Source organism: Podarcis pityusensis (genome assembly GCF_964106645.2).
Source record: "Podarcis pityusensis genome assembly, chromosome: 8".
Taxonomy (NCBI): domain Eukaryota; kingdom Metazoa; phylum Chordata; class Lepidosauria; order Squamata; family Lacertidae; genus Podarcis; species Podarcis pityusensis.
In genome coordinates this window covers 31,651,931-31,673,197 of record NC_138033.1, presented here as the reverse complement: position 1 = coordinate 31,673,197, position 21,267 = coordinate 31,651,931, and the positions used below count along the sequence as shown (strand labels likewise).

Genomic DNA, 21,267 nt, shown 5'->3' with positions numbered 1-21,267 from the left:
GAACATTGCCCTTGCTGACTGGAGCTGGTGGGAGCTGGAGTCCCATCAGCTCCAGAACATCACCCCTGCTGTAAATGGCTGTGGACATCAACCATGATATAGCAATAGACAAAGAAAATAGACTCATCTAGCCATAATATGGACAGTTCGAAGCCTTATGGGGCAAAGCTCCTTTGGTGGGCCCCTTCCTATGTGGTGGACCTCTTTATGATTGTTTGTGTGGAGGCTAACTTCTAGCATTGTAGAGTAGCTGTTTTTCTCTTCAATTGCATGGAGCTGCAGAGCTAATGAGAGGCAGACACCTGCTGGCTACCATTTTGTTTCCCCCATAATTTATTGGACATTGCTGGACAGGGCCCCTAGCAGTTGCCCAAGGATTCCAACACTGTGACTGACTACCCCCGCAAATTGGTCAACCTTCTCTGCGTGCTACTTTTTCAGTCAAACACCGAAGAAAACATCAGCCCTACAGATGTTTTGGGACTACAGCTCCCATCATCCCTAGCTAACAGGACCAGTGGTCAGGGATGATGGGAATTGTAGTCCCAAAACATCTGGAGGGCTGAGTTTGCCTATGCCTGCTTTTGAGCGTATGCTTAGTGAAAAATATGGGTTTGCACTTTGTCATGTGTGAAACAGCCCCAAGGATGTACCTTAAGATGGAAAGAGCCTTAGGAGGAATCAGCTCATTCATGCTTCAAGAACACATCTGGAGATGATCACTGGAGGTCAGGACCAAGATTGGCAGTGGGAAAGTGTGTGAAGGAATGTGGATGTCGCTGTTGTCATGCTTGCAAGCAAAGCCTTTGTCTCCTCTTCATTTCCCCCCTCTTTTCATGCAGCAGCTACAACGGAACTGGCAGGAAGGACCACATTTTTCAATTATTGTTATTCCTTTTTATAAGGTGCCAAGAGGATGGTTGGCAAGTAGAGTTCCTCCTGACATGGAAGCTCGTATACACACTCAGCGGCATCAAACCAAGGAAATTAACAATAGAATACCGTTCCCTCCACTACTACAACTTGCAGAGAAACTGAACTGTGTCCACCCTGCAGGGTTGTCATGCTGTGCCAAGAGATAGAAGGTTTCTCACTTGGCAGATTAACTGAGAGCTTCTCCTCAGAGGAATTTCAAAGGAAACTTAAATACTTTTGGCAGTTTCTCTGATGTGGTCCCAGACATCCCTTTTGTTTTGGGGGGAGTGTCACTGCATTTTGCCTAAAGCAAAAATGGAAACCACAAGTGGTGGAACCTTTTCACCAGACAGGACAATAGGAGTGGGGAAACTGTGGCTGTGTACACACTGTCCCTTTAGATCATATTCGAAGAACATCTGCCCCCTCAAAGAATGAAGGGCATTGTAGTTAGTTAAGGGTTGCTGGGAATGGTAAATGTGAGGAGTAAACTACAGTACCCACAATTCTTTGAGGGAAATAACGCGCTTTGAATGTGTTTTAAAGGTATTGTGTGTGAATTGTAGCCACCAGGTGACTACAGCTCTGATTTATCCTGAACCCCTGGCCACACAGGCTGGGCAGCTGGAGTCCAATATACCTGGAGGGCAGCTTTATAGGGCAGATGGGACTTGATGGGCTCTCTGTGACACCTGCTCGGCTGATAGCTGCAGTTCTGCACTTTGGCCATGTGCAGTGATGGCGTTATAGCACAGCAGAAATCAGGCTTGCAGTTTCTCCTGTGTGCAAGCTGCAGTGGGGATATGATGGAAGGATTAAGGGATGGGGGAAGAGTCTGATTGCTGTTGCCCTGCATCTTGGTTTGAGACCCCCCCCCTTCAGAGGTACATTTTGATAAGTAGCGAAATTTCCTGTGTGTGCATGTTGCAGTTTCCAAGCATTATTAACTTCTTGTATCTGCCCCTCAGTTTGTATGAGAACAGTTGGTGCTTTCAACAACAACAAAAAAGAACCCTCCCCACCTGACAGAGACGGAGGCACTAATTTCCACATGTCTCCTCCTCAATCGAGATTATCTGCCCCCATCAATAGGAGCCCCTGGGAGAAAGAAATGGCTGTTTAAAAGCAATTCAAAGGAGCCCAAAGTAATTTATGGGAAATTAGGGTTTTGTCGCCGTCGGAGCATGGCAGGTTCCTCCCTTCGCTGTCTCGTTTTCCTGAGACTGGAGCCATAATAGGCAGCTCATGCCTCGCTCTGGAGGTGTCTCGCAAGGTGATATTTTAAACAAATCTCTCCTGGAGTCCGATAAGAAGAATCATTAATCCCTGATGAACAGGGCTGCGATTAAAGGCAGGAGAAAAGGAGAGGGACCAGGTTGGAGGGAGGGGTGGCGAAGGGGAGGAACTGACTCCTTTTGTTCAAGCTCAACGGAGCTAGGAAACAATTTTAATGAAAAATTTAAATAGACACCATCCGTCCGCTGGTCGGCTGCCTGATTTGATTGTGGGTTTTATTGGGTTTGATTAGGGCTTCTGTGGTGGGAGGGGGGGCAGCCTAACATGTCTGCATATCTTCCTAGCTGCAACTAGAGCCCTCCCATTTACTCTGCTTTGTCAGGTTAAACAATAAACACGTTAATATATCTTTAAAGCATATTCGAAGCACATTCTTTCCCTCAGAGCATTCTGGACCTTGTAGTTTGTTAAGGGTTGTAACTCTGTGAGGGGTAAACTACAGTGCCCAGAATTCTTTGAGGGAAAGAATGTGCTTCAAATGTGCTTTAAAGGTTTAACGTGTACACAGAACTGTGGTGATCCCATTCACATCTAGAGTAAGGCAGGAATGCCTCTGGGTGGCCTTGGACTCCCCCACCCTCTGCCTAACCTACCTCATAGGATTGTTGTGAAAATAGAACAGGGAGTGGAAAACCAGGTATGCTACCTTGTGCTCCTGGGAAGACAGGTGTGTGTGAAGGGGGATCTAAATATAGTGGATAAATAAAACAAGCTCCTCAAATTTGGCGGAGACATCACTGATTAGCACACATCTTCATGAGGCTATCTTTGCACTCTCCCCCTTAGAATTTAAGAGGAATCTGCGTTATTAAGAAAACCTGGTGCCACATGCTCACATATACTGACTACAAAACACCATGGGCTATGAAAAAGGAGAACAAGCAGACTTTTCTGGAGAGAGTTTAAGGATAGGGAACAGAGATCTAGACTCACCGAGCACAATCCAGTTGGAACTTCTGTTCTAGTCTCAGTGAAAGGAGCTGTGAAAAAAGAATTCTGTTTGCATCATGTTTGGGAAGCAGGAAGTCATCGTTTTGGCCCCTTATTAAAAAGAATCACAATAATTGAGAAGTGTCATCCCTTAAAGCTACTGCATGAAGCCGGAAACCCCCAGTTTATGAGTTAATTATCAGCATTGCCATTACATTTTTATCCCACCTTTCTTCCAACATGGAGCACAAGGAGGTATTTGTGTGGTTCCCAGGAGCTTCAGCAAGCTGGTGCTGACCTCCCATGGCTTCAGGTTAGGAAGCAGAATGCGGTATTTTCCAAGAAGCTCCAGGATACCTTTGGGTTGTGGGTAACATCATGTGCACTTGGCTTCAAACACCAGCAGTGGGTCTGTGCTGGAGCTGGAGTAGGTGGTAACATGTGTACAGCTTGAGTCAGAGTCCATCTAGTTCTGTCAAGATGTCTCTATCTGGCCCTGTGAGCTCTCTCTAGGCCACACCCACCCTCCACAGGCCACACCCCTCACAGGCCCTCCTTTGCATTACAAGCGTTTTTGCCTAGTGGGAGTATGTCCTTGAACTCTTCCTTGTCCGAATAGAGGACAGAGTAGAAACTAGCTGACTTTTCAAATGTGAAACTTACACTTGTTGCTCCACCCACTTTTCGTTTCTGGCCCCGCCCACCACTTGCATTTGACTTGTGGAGAGTTGCCCAGAAGGGAGTTTGGTCCCCAGGTGGAAAAAGTCCCCTACCAAGAGCTGGCCTGCCCAAGAGGCGGATGAGATGGCTGCCTCAGGCGGCACGCCCAGGAGATAGCAAAGCCCCACTGCCTGGCGGGAGACCCCTCTCTTCTGCCCGGGGGTGGGGGAGAGATTCCACAAGGGCTTCTCCTTGAGTTTTCCCCCCACAGCCCATTGCTGAGGTGACCGCAGGACATTTCAGCTCAGGTCCCAAAACACCTTGGATTGCCCCTATCCTCCATCCCCATGATCTACATGAGTTTTAAAGAGAGGGTCTTTCCCAGTCCTATCTGCCTTTGCCAAAGATTGAACCTAGGGACCTTCTGCATGCAATGCATATGTTCTGCCACTGAGCTACCATCCTGACTTTAGAGTTTTGAAACAAATGGAGTCTTCTCTTTAATCAGTCAGCACTTTTTCAATGATTTTATGGTTTTCAACATGTTGTTGTTGTTTAGTCGTGTCCGACTCTTCGTGACCCCATGGACCAAAGCACGCCAGGCACTTCTGTCTTCCACTGCCTCCTGCAGTTTGGTCAAACTCATGCTGGTAGCTTCAAGAACACTGTCCAACCATCTCATCCTCTGTCGTCCCCTTCTCCTTGTGCACTCCATCTTTCCCAACATCAGGATCTTTTCCAGGGAGTCTTCTCTTCTCACGAGGTGGCCAAAGTATTGGAGTCTCAGCTTCAGGATCTGTCCTTCCAGTGAGCACTCAGGGCTGATTTCCTTAAGAATGGATAGGTTTGATCTTCTTGCAGTCCATGGGACTCTCAAGAGTCTCCTCCAGCACCATAATTCAAAAGCATCAATTCTTCGGCAATCAGCCTTCTTTATGGTCCAGCTCTCAGGTTTTCAACATACCAGATGCTAAATACCAGCAAGAACCTCTGGAATCTTGCTAGTGCTTTGCACAGAGTGAGGGTGATGCCCAACCTTTGTAACACCGCAATTGCTCAGTATTGTCTACACTGATTGGCAGCAGTTCTCCAGTATTTCAGCCGGGGTGTGTGTGTTCCCAGTCCTTCCTGGAGATGCTGGGGATTGACATCTTGTATGCAAAACAGATGCTTCACCACTGAGCTACAGCCCTTCCCCACTCCACCTATTGTGCTAAGAATGCCCCCTTAACCTCTGGTTTTCTTCTCTTGCTCCTCCCCTGCTGAAACAGTCTGCTGCTCTTATCAACGTTCTTTTAATTCCCCTCAAAACACCTACAGATGTTTCACCCACAAAGGGCCTTCTAAATTCACCTTGAATTTCAGAGCAGAGCTGTGTGAAGATCTCCTGCCAAATTCCATGAAGGTTATCTTTTAAACTTCCTGCAGAGGACCTTCAAAGAGGAAGCTGCCTTTTACCAGTGTGGGGTAATTTTCTACTTAGCCTAGAATTGCCTCCTCCGGCTGTCTGTGGTTCTCCTGGGTCTCAGGGTGAGACAGGTCTTTCCCGACACCTGGCTACTATGTAAACTCTTTTTAACCAGAGGTGCCAGAGACTGAACCTAAGTGAACCTAACCTAAGAGCTCTGCAACTGAGCCATGCTCTCCCCCCCGTGTTATGCCAGCACAGCACTCTCCCAGTTGGCTTCTGTAGGTCACAACCGGTGATCTCAGAGTTAAAAGGGGCTGCGATGGCAAATGGATTTGCCACTGAGCACTGTGGAGTCAACTGTTGTTTTCTCCTTCCTTCCTGCTCCTGAATGTGCCTGCTTTGCGCCAGGCCCTTTGGCACCAGTTCCCCTCTATTCTGTCCCGGCCAACTGCTTGGCGTTTCAAGGTTGCGTGCGTGTGGATGTGTGTGCTGCTTTGATTTGTGCTTTGTGAATCACATGCGTGCAGCCCAGAGTTGCGACAGAGGCTGCGTTTAATCTCTCACTCTTCACAAAGGGAGCGGGGATAGGAGGCGATTAGTGGGATGAGAGCTTCTTTTTGAAAGTCAGAAGCGCTGGGTCTTGGCGAGAGAATTAATGAAGCCGTTGAATTATGGATGGACTTTGAGAAAGTAAACACATCCAGAGCAGGTTGGGACTGGCAATGTAGCGTAGCTTGGTGTTCCATCGTCTGGACCTCTCTTTCTCTCCGCTGCCTTCATCCTCTTTCATATTAAGCTTCTTGTAGCTTAGCAATGCAGCTTAGAGCACAGGGGAGGGCATGTTTTATTCCAGGAAGATGAGGAAAGGAAAATCCATATAGAAATGATTTGAAGTTACAATTGCATTCACTCTTTTTCAATTCAGCCTACATCTGAAAATCTGAGAGAGAGACTGTGTTGTTGTTGTTTTGTCTGCTTATTCCTAATCAGAACTTCACAAAATGTTCACCGATGCACTTTTAGGGGAGAAAACAGTGCCCCCACCCCAATTTATATATTGTAGAGAGATGGAGGTTGGTTCTTCTGGATCACATACCCTGCAAGTGTCTTGATTTTCCAGGGATGGTCACGAAATTACATAAGCCGTTCTGGTTTCTGATTCCAGAATGTCTCGCTTTTTCTTTTTTCTACACTCCACATCTCGTAGAACAATTAGAAGCGGTGTTTGGGTGTAAAAACGGAGTCCCGTTTATCCTGAAAATAAGATACCCACACCAAATGGAGGGAATGTTGAAGCTGGCATACAAAGCCCATCCTATAATTTTGAAGGGAAAGGTAACCAATCCACTTTAAATTCTTCAGTTGCAAGGCTTCTGCAGCCAGCTGTTTTGGGGGGAACAAGGGGAATGCTGGTTCCTTTATCTGTAGAAGGTGTTGCACACTATCCTTTCCTTTGCACATTTTTTCTTTACAACAACCCTGTGAGGTAGGTGAGGTAGAGAGGTTGTCATTGGGTCAAGGTGACCGATGTAGATGAGTATATGATGTCTTATGTGTTTGGGAGATCAAACGCAGGAGAAGCTTCCTGATATAGAATAGAATGTTCCTATTTTCATTGGAGAAATGTTGGAGGGTATGTGATCAGGGCTGTCCAACACACTAGCCAAGGGCCACATGTGGCCCTCAATGACTTTTTGGCAGCCCTCACACTGCCTTTCCAAAGCCAGGTAAGCAAGGCGCTTGGCTTTGGGAAAGAGGCATGAGGGCTCTGATATGGTCCCAGAGTCCTCCATCGTCTTCCTCAAAGCCTAGTTAGCACTTTTCCAGCTGTGGGAAGAAGTTGGGAGGGCTCTAGGACCTTGTCAGAGCCTTGTGTCTCTTTCCCAAAACCTGGCACCTCACTTATCTGGCTTGGGAAAGGCAGCATGAGGGCTGGGGGGGGGCAACCACTCCTTGCTCCTCCGCAACAAGGCAGTGTGGGGCCTGTAGGACTCTTGTGGCTCACTTGGTATGAAAAGTTGGTAAATCCCTCAAGGACCGCCCCCCCCATGACTCTGCTTGTAAAAAGAGGTCAAACCAACTGGAGAAGTTTAACCAGGCAGATTTCCTACTTTTATGGAAATTATCTGGGTGGTGGCTCTCCTCAGTGATGACCATGGACTGTTTTGGAAGGGTTATCTTTGTGCCAACCCTAAGAAATGTACCAATCTGGGTGATTGGAGGGTGTGAGAAGTGAAGAATGAGAGGTCGGAGGAGGAGGCTGTAGTGGATCTAGATTCCAGGAACTGGACATTGAGACAGTGGGAACTGCTTTACTGCTAAGTATTGACTTGGGTAGGGAAATGGTCCAGACTAGGTTCTGAATGATGCCTTTTCTTAAGTTATTTTAGTTTGCACTTGTGCCTAACTCTTCAAATGCTTTTAGAAGTATCCCCTCCCCTCTACAATATAATCACAATAATTCTTCAGATGGCTGTTATATACAAACCTTATTATGGCATGGCTTTTCCATTATTATGGAAAAGGCAGATAGAGAGAAGCTGTCTTCTTTGTCTCTTAATGCCAGAACTTGGGGCCATTCCACGAAGCTGAATATTGGAAGATTCCGGGCAAACAAAGTGAGGCACTTGTAGTTGAAATATGGAATTAACTACCATGGGTTGCAATCATGGCCACCAACTTGGACAGGGAGATTAGACAAATGTGTAGAGGCTACAGACCATCCATGGCTACTCCCCAGGATGGCTATGTTTCCCTACCACTGTCAGAGGCAATATGCCTCTGAATCCCAGTTGCTGAGAACGACAAGTGGGGAGAGAGCTATGGTACTTTTGTCCCACTTGTGGACTTCTCAGAGGTGCATCTGGTTGGCCACTGTGACAAAAGGATGCTTGACTAGATAAGTCTCATCCAGAAGCAAGGCTCTTCTCATGCAATGTTTAGTAGAACCGAATTTTGTTTTGTTTTGACTCTGCCTAAACCCTTATTGTTCACCCTACACCTAATTGCATTCCCCCACTATCCAGTACAGAGAAGTGGTTGGTCCAGCCAAGATTAAAGGTCTGCTGGGAGTGGAGACAGTCAGGGAATAAGGATGCTCACTTGATGGCTGCGGTGAGGATTGAGAGGGGGGGAGGTGGCTCAGCAGGCTTGCATGCCTCCCGTCCTCTCTTGGTGCAGGCTTCAGCCCCTGCTGTGGCTGCAGGCAGCTCATCCGAGCATCTCAGCTTTCAGGAATGTGAACTGAATGGGTGATGTGAACGCCGTCACTTTCAATGACTACCTCACAGGCCTGTTTTGAAGATGTGTGACATAACCGTAAGCCATTTGTGCACTGAAAAGTGTGATAGAATTACTTAATGTCTGCCCTTCTGACCCCAATAAACCACTGCTGAGGTGCTGATTTAAAACGAATGGCACAATATATCTTAACTTAAATATATCCAGCTCCATTTTCAGTTTCTTGGGCCTTTCATCGCTATCCATTTTCATTGTTGTGTTTGGCGTACAAAGGGGGATGCCATTTCCCCCCCAGGAAATGCAGGACGCTGCCTTACATTAAGTCAGACAATTGGTCCATCCACCTCAGCATTTTCCACACTGACTGGCAGCAATACTCCTCCAGGGGTCTTTCTCAGTCGCATTTGGAAATGCCTGGGACCTTCTGCATGCAAAGCAGATGCTCTACCACTGAACTAAGGCATTTTCCTGAAGCCATTGAGCCTTGTAGCCTGTTACTGGTGGCAGCTGATGATGCTGGAAGGAACTATCAGTGAGTCACATCTCTGGCGCCTGGGGGATGGGCTGGATCTTGTGGGTAAGAGAGCTTGAAGGGAAATATCATGCCTTAGCTATTCATTAGCCTATGGAAACTCCATTCCAGGTGTGCAGGCCCCATTCTTGGTGAGCTCCTTGGGATATTCTGCCCAGGTGCCAACATGTAACTGAAGGATCTTGCTTAGAGTCCCCCAGGGGACCTTTTAGATTCAGGAATACAGATGGAGGTGAGCTGGAATGGATGGACTTTATTCAGGGGCAATTATTCTGAAGTTTCTTAATCTTTCAGAGTGCCCAAGCACTTCTTTCTCCACAAATATTTAGGTGAATTCTGAGAGAAAAGCAGGTCTTCTCCTGAGAGCTGAGGGATATGTGAGGAGTTGGTTTGTCCACTGAACCAGCTTTGCTACCTCAGAACTAGGAATGGAAGAAGGGAGTGATTTCCATCTTGACCTGTATTCATCACAATAAGTGCTGTTTCCATTCTGCTGCAGTTTGGTTTCTTCCAAGCACTATATTATTCATATTGCTGGTTGCAAATTAACATGTCATATATCTGTTTATGTAACTTATGTTCATTTCAATATAAAGGAAATAATAATAATAATAATAATAATAATAATAATAATAGTAACAACAACAACAACAACAACATGTTGTTTGCAGATTTAAAAATGTGAGTGAATGACAGGAGTATTCTCTTGACTGATTTCCAATTCTAACTATAGACGAACATGAGGACTACAACAATTTCCACTTCTTTTTGTGTTCTCATCATCATTGCCTGACATTCCTCTTCAGAACTAATGTTTTTCCCACCTGAGGTTTTCCCCATTTCTACAGTTCCCCAGTCTGCTGCTACCTCTGCCTCTTGTGCCTTGCCTTGGGGACAGTAAAGTGAGCATGAGGGTTCCCCCTACAGTGGTGGCAGGAAAGTCCAATTACATTTTAATTAAAACCCCAAATTAAGACCACAGATTTTCAGAACGGAGCTGTCAGTTCCCAAATAAAACTATGCTTGGCTTAAAGAGAAATGGCTGTTTCTGACTCTCTCAGAGCAGAGCCAGAACCACCAGAGATGTTAACTAAGGGAATATAACAGTGCAGGGATCCAATTAAAAGCAACAGATGACTCTACATGGGTGTTTGCAACTTTATGCCATCATAACTGGTTTCAATTTAACAGGGACTAATCTGCCTTCTCTTTCCCAAATGCCTATGAATACTGGATGTGAGAAATCAAGATCATTGGGAGAAACAATAAAAGATACCCATAAACAAAAGATCTTTTTCTCACATGAAAGAAAAGGATTAAATGGAGCTGGTGGGAGGCTGATGAGATAGGGAGGCCTGGTGGAACACATTCTACCTGTCTCATTTGGGGATGGTGGAGCGTGATAACTGGGTCTCCAAAAGGCCTTTGAGCAAGCACCTCTTAATCTGTACATTATTCCTTTTCTTCCACAGGACTAACAAAAAGTGACTATTTCATGGTGTCCTACCTCTTCTCCAAGGAGCTTAAGGTGTTATCAACATCCTCATTTTACCCACATAATGACCCTGCAAGTAGATTAGGCTGAAAGAGAGTAAGCGGCCCAAGGTAGCCCAGTGAGCTTCATGCCTGAGTGGGGATTTGAAACCTGGTCTCTGAGGATAGGGCCTTTTTCTGCCAGAACATCCCAGAGCACAGTTCCAGCACCTTTTTTTGCACTGCTTTGTCCATGAAGTTTCTCAGCAAGCAAAGGTAGTCCCTCACTGGTGAGGTGCACAGGACGGTGGCTGAAGTGGCCTAAGTGGGTGGCGGGGCAAGTGGTGAGCAGCAAGCTTACTGTGATTTTGGTTTCAAGAGGGTGGTCCCGTCGTCTGGGTTGGCAAATGAGGCAGTGAGTTCTAGCACCTTTTTCCCTAGAAAGAAAATGGCACTGTCTCTGGCCATTGCCTCCCCAAATTCTTACATGTCCAATTTTCACAACGGTCCAATTTTCCAGTGGTCACCAATTGTTTTGGGCTCATTTGCAAACCGGAGAGGCTGTTGTGGACACAACACACACACACACACACACACACACACACACACTGAAACCAAGCACATATCTCAGCCTACATAGCAGGTAGAGAGGATTGTGGGACAAAGTGCTGCTGCAGGTGCCGGAGAAGGCCTCTGTGGGCACTTGTGTGCCTGCAGGCACCCCACTGGCTAGCTGAATGTGTGTGGGGCTGGGCATCAGGTGGAATGGTGGTAGGTGGGAGTGTATTGTGTTACGTATTCAGTGGTCTGTGTTCGCCTGAGCTTGAGTTTGGACTAAGGATTCTTAGCCCCAGTGTTCTGATTTGATACATGATATCCAAATCACAGACCATTTCAGGATTTGGGCCTCTGCCATTGGCCCTTACGATTCGCAGCTTGGAAGTTTAGGCAGCCAATCATGTTGGGAGTGGGAGTGGCCCAGGCCTTCAGAAATGTATATAAGCAGTTGCTTTGCCCCTGCTGTCCAGTTCTGTTAGTGCAATAAAGGTTCTTGCTGTTATCACTGTGTCTTGCCTTGTGGAAACCCACCTACGCTTCATATTGCATGGGGGCAGAAGTGGTGAGGGGGGACCTGAGCTGATGGGGACAGTTTACAGATGCTGACAAATGGGACGGCTCAGCACCCACCTGTGAGAGGGCAAGGCCAGATTATGTTGCTCTCTTTGTTAATGCGATTTTCGGTGTGTAATTTGCTTTTGTAGCTTCTTGTGGATCAAAGGTATTTATTTCACACACAACACATCAAACATTCATTGAAAACCCTGATCTCCATGTCGGCTTGGAACATGCGGAGCTGGTGATGGAACTTGGAAATCCCCAGAGTGGATTTCACGGGTGCTTGTCGTACAGTAGTTGCTCTGCCCAGCCTTCTGCTCCAGGCTGTTTGCTCTGCATACACAGCTCCATCTGAAGCAGCATCAGGATGTTCTGTTCCAGTTTCCTGGCCTCAATGCTCCCCCCCCCCGCCAAAGGCTTTATGGTTCAGCACTTAAGAGAGCCCAACAAACAAAACACAGAGGGATAGTATTTTTTATAGCTGTCAAGCAAGGGGTAGGCATATCCTCTAGGCTTTTCTCCAGTTAAAGAGATTACTGATGCTTACATGAGCATTGATGGCTGGTGGCTACTAGCTCTTGTTTCTCACCTGACTGGGTCACTTTGGCAGGCTGGAATGTATCTAGGGACGGAGTTATTTTTTGGCCAGACTAGTCTCAGGGTGACATTAAAAATCCTGACTTTCTTCGTTAACTAATGCCTCAGTATTTAGAGTGATTAAAATCAGCATTTGTTATCATGTAGGACAGAAAAAGTTAATCTTAGAAAAACCATATCTTCTCTGACTGGCTTTTAAAAAACCTGTCCCTTGCTTTCTTTGTGGCTCAATTCCCCCGCCAAAAAACCCCCTAAGAGTGGGACTGCACTCAAGAGATTCTGCTATTACAGGGTACATTTTTTGTTTCTTCTTCTTTATTATCTGTCAGCATTTTCCTGAGAGCAAAGTAGGTTGGCTGCGTACCTCTATGCCCTAAGTTATGGTTATAAAATGGACATTTACATTTAGAACCTTGTAATTAACCCAGGTATGAATCTAGTCTGCCCATGGCATAGGGAGCCATTTTCCTTTCTTGTAAAATTCCGAGTTAATTTGACCTCCAGATTTGAATGTTCTACACTTCCCTATTCTTTTAAAAATACATTCTGATAAACAGATGCTTTCATTTTATAGGAGAAACTGAGGTACCTCCAAATGCCTAGAAGACAACAGTAAGGAAATTACAAAGGCTCATTCTGAGTAACTGCAAAGTAATTACTACCTTTTAAATATGCTGTTTTATTTGAAGAGGAAAACATCTGAAAGTACAAAGGTAGGAAGCTGGTAAAAAACAACAAACTTGGTTTCCCTGAGGTTCTCCATGAAATGGTTCTCTGCAAATGCTCAGAGGCACTCTATTTTAATTAAAACTTCATGTTTTGATGCACACATTAAGTCCTGCCATTAGAACTGAATGTAATCATGAGGAGCAAAATACCTGTAACTTTGCCAGCTGTGTTGCTGATCAATTTCCCCCTCAACATTAAAATACACAGTAAAAATGCTCACAGTATGATGTGCATGGGATTGATGGAGTGTTAATGGAGGGGTAGTACCTCTGGTGGGGGACACGCCATGTTCCTTCTGGCATAGCTGTAGAGGGAAGTGAGGGGCAGATGGGGCTCATCAACCTGGGAATGTAGCCCATCTAGGAAAAGGAAAACTCTGAACCTAAACCTCTGCTGTGGCTATATTCATTCATGATAAAGGCTTTGGGAGTAAATCCCAAGGAAAAATCCATACCCTCTGTCTTGTGGGACATCTTCAGGAGAAGAAAAGTCTAGGGAATAAACACTATACAGATCTGGAGTGGAGTCCTTAAGATAGTTGCATGGTGTTTTGTATGCCTCCTTCCGGCATCTCCTGTGGCCAAGCTGGCGCCAAATGCTTTGGTCTGCTTTTCTTTGGACCACATCAGCGATGCTGAGAGGGAGGTCTTGTCGTCTGGGCAGCCCAGGACCTCCATACACATTGCCCAGGCTTGCGCCTCAGAGAGGTCTCTTTGGTGCTGCTAACGCAGCAAAAACAATGCCGGAGGAAGTAGTTATGAGTTATCAGTCTCTGCAGTCACAGCAGTTGCTGTCATTCTCCAGTGGTTTGACTTCAGCCCCAGAGGTGTACTCCATTGTCTCGAGACAGATGGATGCCAACAATGATATTAATGTGTGTGTGTTTGTGTATTTGCATTTAGAGTTCGCATATTGCACTTCTGTGCAGAGACACACTTTGTATCTCACCATGGGCTTCCCTGGGTGAGTGCCTGGAACCCCTGGAATCTCAGACCTCTCAGAGATTGGGGTGGCCTGCAACAATATCATGTTTCTTCTAGTACTATATGTCTTGGGAGAGATTGTTCTTGCATTTCAAAAATGCCACGGCAAGGCCAAAAATTTATTATGTCTGATTGTAGGAAGTTTGTGGACACAGAGTTTCCTTCAACATTTCCGTTTCAAATTGCCTGCTTGTTTCTTTACATACCATTAGTATTATTATTGTTATGGGTGACGGTATTTTGAAAGACCTCCTGCATTATTTACATGTTTCCAAATGGGCTGCAAAGCCACTTTATATAATTACTGCTTCTCAGGCACTCTATCGTGTAGAGTACAAACAGCAACACCTTAATTAACTTCTTTTGGCGAGAAAACTCATTCATGTTCCCTGCTATCAGAGAACAACGTGTTTTGGAATTTGATCTTGAGAAGGAGATGACAGCTAGGGACATGGTAGTGTTTGTTGACATTCTCCAGGTTCTCTAAAGATGCACAAAAAGGGTAGCCATGACATGAACGTGACCTGACATGGATGGAGCCATAGTTACATGGATCTCTGTACTTCTAGGGATCAAAACACCTTGCACAATGACTTCTGTACCTTGATGAGGTCCAAGATTGCTGAATGCCTCCTTTTCTAGCTGTGCTTTATTTTTACAGAATGGAGATAGGCTTTTTTCCTCAAACAGAGTTGAAGGGAATTTGAAAGAAGGATCACAGCGCATCCCACTTTTGCTTCCAGTCAACAGTTTTAAAAAATGACAATAAAAAAACCTGCCAATTCTGTTTGCCTGATGATGAGAGTTGTCATGACACTGCTGAAGTGTGGCAGAAACTTAACTTCCCTGGTTCAGCTCCTCTTCACCACAAGCCCAGTACCAACTCCCCTGATGTTTGGGCTTAACTCATAATAGGCTCCACCTGTTGCGATTCTTGAGTGTCCTCCCCATTGCTGCCCTGCCCCCTCTTCCATCTCCCCACCCATTTCCAATGCATGGCAGCAGGGATGTGGAAGAATCCTATGGGGAGTTTCAATTAGGCCTTAAAGCAGGCATGCATGGGAATGACACGTAAGAAAGGTGTAAGAAATCCATCCATCCAAGATGGATGTGACCCAGACAGTACCACGGTTTGTAAGGCATATTCCAGCTGGGCAAAAGCAGGTGTGGAACTTGAGGGGAAAGGGTGTAGCCTGATAAAGGTTTCCAAGGTTGAAGCAGAGAGTCTTGGAGTGGCACTACATTCAGCCCCTGGGTCTGAGGTTCTCCACCCCTGCCTTAATGGCACAGGCACAGTACTCAAGGCTGCCAGAAACCATGTGGGTGGGGGGATGTAGCCCAAGCTTTCACTGAGATGGCCACCCTGTGTTTGAACTGCACGACTTCAGTTTGCTCACAAGGCTGAATGCTCCTCCAGAAAGAAATATTCTGTCCACATAAATACTAAACGTTGTGCAGGCAGGGTCCGCAGCCTCACCTAGTTTTCAATAGGTAAAAATATTTTCTTCTGGGGGCATTTACCTGTATTGATGTTGCTGAAATTCACAATCACCACCTCAGATTTGAACTTGGCCAACTCAGAATATGTTCTTTTCAGACTCACAGTGCTTGACCGCATTTCTGATTGAATGGCATGTAACTCCCAGAGTTTTTGGCTCAGAATTTAAATTGAGCTGTCCCTCCTCCTCCCTCCACATTCGGGGGATTTAGTTCAAGCATCCTAAAAATTACACATTCCTGAAGTTTCCTATCCCTATCCTGGGTTCAGCAGTACATCAGGGACACAACTCTGGGGTGGTGGTGGTGGTGCTGGTAAGGATTCAGGTGCCCTAGAAAACTGCATTTTCCAGCAAGTCACTGTTATCCATCAGCTGTGGTCCTGCATTCTCTGGGAAGGTCAGGGGATCTCTGGATCGGTGGTCTCAACATCCCCAACATTGCCACAACTTCTCAGTGTTGCAGTGGGGAGTGCACCTCACTGTGCCCCATCCCTGTGAATGCAATGCTGCCACCACTGTGAGATCACTGCTGCTGCTCCAGCCCCCTTCATGAATCCCCACTATTATCATCCCTGACCCTGGGAGAGCCTTTTGCCTGAAACCCCAGGGAGCCACTTTCAGTCAGTGTAGATAATCTCATTGTGTGGTATATTGCTCATGGTTTCTAGCAGCCCAGGACACTGTCCTCTTAGGTCCAATGGAGGCCTAAACCAAAGCCTCTCTGCTTCCCGTGAGTCTTCCACGGTCTCCTTGCCATGTACATGTGGGTGCTGAAGAGAAGGGGTCACAAACAGAGGGTCTGTCTGGGATGCTGACAGACCTATTTTGCTCCATGAATTTCTCCAGTCCTTTTTTAAAGTCACCAGAACTAATGGCCACCACCAGCACCACATCTTGTGGCAGTGAACCCCATAAACCAATTACGCATTGTGTGATGTATTTCCTTGGTCCTGAATTAGCCCACTGCTGGTCAGTTTCATTGGGTGAGCCTGAGTTCCAGTACTGAGAGAGATATTTCTCCCTCTGTGGTGACTGACCATAGTATAATCTTCCTCCATTACTCTTCCCAAATGATGATGTCCAGTCTGATGATGTCCGGTGCTAGAACAGAGCTGATAGCTGGCCTCTGCTGGATTCATAATCTATCTTTCTACTGGATTATAAACTAGCTGCTAGCACAATGGAAAATGATTTCCTCTGTATAAAATGATCCTCCACCTCTACCTCCTCCTCTTGATTTGTCAGGGATAGACACCTCTGCGTGTTGTTGTCTGTAGGATGTGGGGATACCTGCTTGTTTTCCTAGCCTGGCAGCCACATATATCCCTCACAAGACGCAGGTGACACCTTGACACTGACAAGTCCATCTGTCACCCATTTGCCAACAGTCAGCCGCCACCACCACAGGACTCATCTGTCAAGCAGCTCCAGTACTGATATGATGCGTCTGCAAGGCCACAACTGCCTGTCAGTGGACTGACTTCTTTAGAACATCGCCGCCTTAACCCTGCCTCATTGTGACAGCTTGAAGCCTCAGGCTGGACTCTCAAGTGCAGTCGGAGGTGATGCTGCTTCAAGGCAGACGATCCTCAAGGTGAAAGGGGTCTCATTGTAACAGGAATATGGGCAGTGAAAACAATCCAGAGATAGTTTTGAAGACATGTGCATCTTTGTGTTTCAAGCAGCATTCACACTCCAGATCCCTGTTACTATTTCTAAGAGTAGCTTGATACTAGCACTTTTATGTTGTTGGAACTATGGTTTTTCTTCATATGTGCACCTCTTACTTCTTTTCATTTATTTTCTTTCTTTTTTAAAAATGCTCAGATAAACACTATCATATCTTAATATGGTTCAGATATCCTAGTGTTGCACCAGCACTTTGGGGGGAGGGGAGAAGTTGAAAGTAAATGGAGAAAAGAATCACACATTTTATTAGATGTGATCCTAAACTGATTTCTCTTATACTGTTGGAATATTCTGTTAATATAAGCAACTATAAAAGGTGTGCACACAAAATGAAATATTATCCTATGTACTTTATTACTATTATATTATGATTATTACTATTCTCATTATTTTTTCTGTTTTGCATCTCCTCCTACTGTTTTTAATTTCGATTATTGACAGTGCAAATGTAAACGTCAATGCTTTTGGAAGGCAACAGTTGACTTTCAAGCATCTTAAGAAGGCCAGATTAAAAATAACCCATAAAACTAAGTTTTATATCATAAATCACTTTTTAAATGAAAGCCTTTAAAGAGTTTAGGGACACCACTCTGGAGCCTCTGATCATACTGAAATTAAGTTTGCTCTTTAATACTAACTCTCTCCGATAAACCATTTTAACGCATTAACATTTCAGTCATCCAAGTAACATTCATAATACAAGCACTCACTGAAATGCGAAAGTTCAGCTAGCAGACCCCCAAGATTGGCAGCATTTAGGCAATTATCATTCTGTTTTTCAATTCTGAAGATGAGATGTTCACATTTTTACCCAGTGGGGAATTTGAGCTGCACTTTACCACCTCCTAAAATGCAGTTCTTTTAAGCTAATATTATTCAAAAGGCAGTTGGCGGCCCTTAGCCTATTTGTTTGATTGTGCTGGAGCAAGACACTGAATTTTGCCTAGAGCAAAAACATGAAACGAAATTTGGTGAGAATGTCCAAGGGATTTCAAGGGAAGCACCAAGAGTGTAGAGAAGACCAGGGCTGTTCGTAGTGGGATTTGAAATAAAAGCCCTGAAGCTGGATCAGGCCCAGTCCAGCATTATGTTTCCAAGGTGACCAGTCAGATGACTCTGGTAATTCCCCAAGCAAAACAAGAGGGCAACAGCCACCTGCCAACATCCCAGAGTTGCTATCAAGTTTTGCCTGAAGGAAGCTGAGGCACATTTTGAAATAAAAAAGCCTATTTAAGAGATTGCATAAACAAACGATTTATTTCCATGTGCTTTTATTTTAATTCCTGCCTTTAATGTTGTTTACGCCTTTTTTATTGCTGTTATATCAGTCTTTTTTATCAGTCTGGAAAAGTCCATTTATTATTTTGAGTGTTGCTTTATAACAAAAGCTGTTTAGAAGTGTCATAAGATTTATAGTATAAGTGAAATAAACAAATGCAGCTCATTCTCAACCTTTATGGAAAATTAACCTGAGCATGTTTAAAGCCTGAATTTGTGAAATTCAGCCTTTGCTAACCTGGTGCCCTCCAGATGTTTTGGAGTATAACTCCCATCAGTCCTTGCCAGCCCAAAGCTGTATGCCAAAGTTGGCAAAGGCTGGATTGTAACAGTATTTCCACATGTTCCTCCATGTGCCTCTTCCCTTCTTCACCTCCACTTTCAAAACTTAGCTTGGGAACTTCTTGGAGAAGAACCTGCCTTATGTTGCTCTGTAATATTACTAGTTATATAAAGACTACCACTATTAATTTTTTTTCAAATAGTGTACTATCAAATACCAGAACTGAATATCAAATGCCACACCAAAATTTCATATTTGGTTCATATTTTGACAAATATTTGAATATCTAGTGAACATTTCATAGCAACAGTCACTGAGGAGAAATTTCTGAGCTCAGATTCATTGACCATTGACATCATAGGCACTACAAATCACACATTCATGTTTTTGGGTCAAATCTGACCTTCTCCATATGACCGACAACCTTCTCCAGCAATTAGTTTGGCTAAAATGACAAGTTTAAGGGGTGGAGAGAAAGAAGATAATTAATATCTGAGGGAGGTCAAGAACCCTGAATGTGTGTGTGCCACCACTACAGCTAGCATCACATTTTATGTGTGTGACTCCTCATAAATTTTTATCCTGTCAGTAAAGTCTCCTGTTTTAAATGGTATTTAGATTTTATATCCCACATTTTACAAGTAATAAAAAGCGCAATGGCTTTGGGGGCTCTTTAAGCACCACAGATAATGAGGGGAGACTGGGAGAACTGCCAGAAATAGAAACTCCCTCTTCTTCTTCTTCTCCTCAGCCCACTCCCCTAACTAGGCCTCAAACAACTGTGAGGTGAAGGAGAACTTTCATGGCTGTCAAAAATGGAGTGGAGGATGGAGTAATAGGGCACAGGGCATCCAAGAACTTGAGCAATGAAAAAAGTCCTTAGGATAAATAGGAGCAACATAGGTGTTTGGTGTTTCCCCCTTTCCATTCCTACAAGTTGCATATCTGAGGAGACCAACAGATGTTGTTTTCTTCACACAGGCTCTAATTTACAGCAGTAACCAGGAAAGAGGAGGAAAAATGGGGGAAGAAAAGTGTTTACACAAAGGATTTTGTGTCATTTGCTCAGCCAACTGTTGCAGCCAGTGCTTTCTCACCATGCAATTTTTGTTTTCCTTTTAAAATGAATTAAAACCTCACCCTGTGCATTCATCATTTTCACTGAATACTGGGTGGGGAGGATAGCCACATGGATGACTTTCAGGGAAATCCCAACCTGAATTGGGCCAGAATCCAAATTTCTACTCAAAAACCAAAGACTCCAATGATCCCTCTAGTCCAGAAGTGTAGCCAGCCAGATGCCTCTGACATGCTTGCAAACATGTTGTGAATGTACTCCCCCCAAACCAGCAAAATAAACCCACAAAAACACCACCAGTCTTTAGGGGTCCAGAGACATTTGGGGAATTGTCTTCTAAAAGGAAAATAAAAACATAGAATTAACTAGCTGAACTCTACTTATCAAGAAAGTTGCAGTGGGATATGAGAAGCCAACTGTCGCTGGATCAGGTCAAAGGCTCATCTAGTGCATCTGGTGGTGACCAACCAACTCCTAATAGAAAGCCCACAAGTAGGACTTGAGGGCAACAATACTGTCCCCATTTGGGATTTCCAGCAATTAATATTCGGAAGCACACAGCCTCCGACAGTGGAGGGAGAAGATAGCTTTCATGGTTAGTAACCATTTATTCCCCATGAATTTGTCTCATCCTCTTTTAAAGTCTTTCAAACACAGTGTTTCTAGTATTCCCCCCCCAAAAAAAATTCTAACAGCAAAGCATTTGATTGTAAGAAGCTGGTATATCTGAAAAAGGTCTAAGATATTATTTTGCATGCCTTGTGTTTTTGTTTGTGGCAAACACACCTGAAACCTATTCAAATATTTGCAGTAAATGGAAGCGTTTCAGTGCTTGGGAGCATTTGAATAACATTTTTATAATTGTTGGTCATAGAAACACATCGGACTGAGATGCATAATTAAAATGGAATAGCTTAAAAATGGTGGACTTAGCGATGATTCTCTACAAAAAGCAACTCAGACGCAAAGAAAAATGGCAACATATTTTGAAGGTTATGTTGGATATTAACCTGCTTTGTGCAAAAAATTAATTTTGTTCTTCAAGGCACTGCAGCAACTGCCAGCGGTCTTAGCACAGGAATTTTTCTAAATCTCATTGAATTGATTAGCCATTATGATAATGAAGTCAACAGCCATTAGTGAAGTCATAAAAAGAGGACTGTAAACTATTGATCACATAACATATATAAGGAATTCCTTGAATTATTGGAGGAAAACATTCGTATTGAGGTAATTTCTAGGATAAAAAAGGCAAAGTATTATTCCTTACCATTTGATTGTACTCCACATGTTTCTCACTGTAGGCAAATGCTTGGCAGGGGGTTGGACTCGATGGCCCTTGTGGTCTCTTCCAACTCTATGATTCTCTGATTCTCTGAAATGTGCCAGATTATCAGGCAGGTCCATTCTGATACTGGAAACGTTTTGAGTGAGGAAAGTTTTGTAGAGTTCATTGAAACAAAACAGAAAACAAGAAGCACTTTAGTGGACGAAATCATGAACAAATTAAAACAAGACAGAACAAATATTAAAAATGCCTGAGGCCAAGGATACGGCA

The 21,267-nt window shown here is 44.5% G+C and overlaps 1 long non-coding RNA gene across 1 annotated transcript; it reads right to left on the bottom strand.

The window, feature by feature from the left end:
• Positions 1-815: 815 nt before the first annotated feature.
• On the bottom strand, positions 816-20,995 carry LOC308484691. The gene is made up of 4 exons (XR_013990083.1): positions 20,980-20,995; positions 3,145-3,191; positions 1,938-2,013; positions 816-856 (listed from the first exon to the last, which is right to left on the bottom strand). It is a non-coding gene; the product is annotated as an uncharacterized lncRNA (long non-coding RNA).
• Between the last annotated feature and the right edge of the window lie 272 nt (positions 20,996-21,267).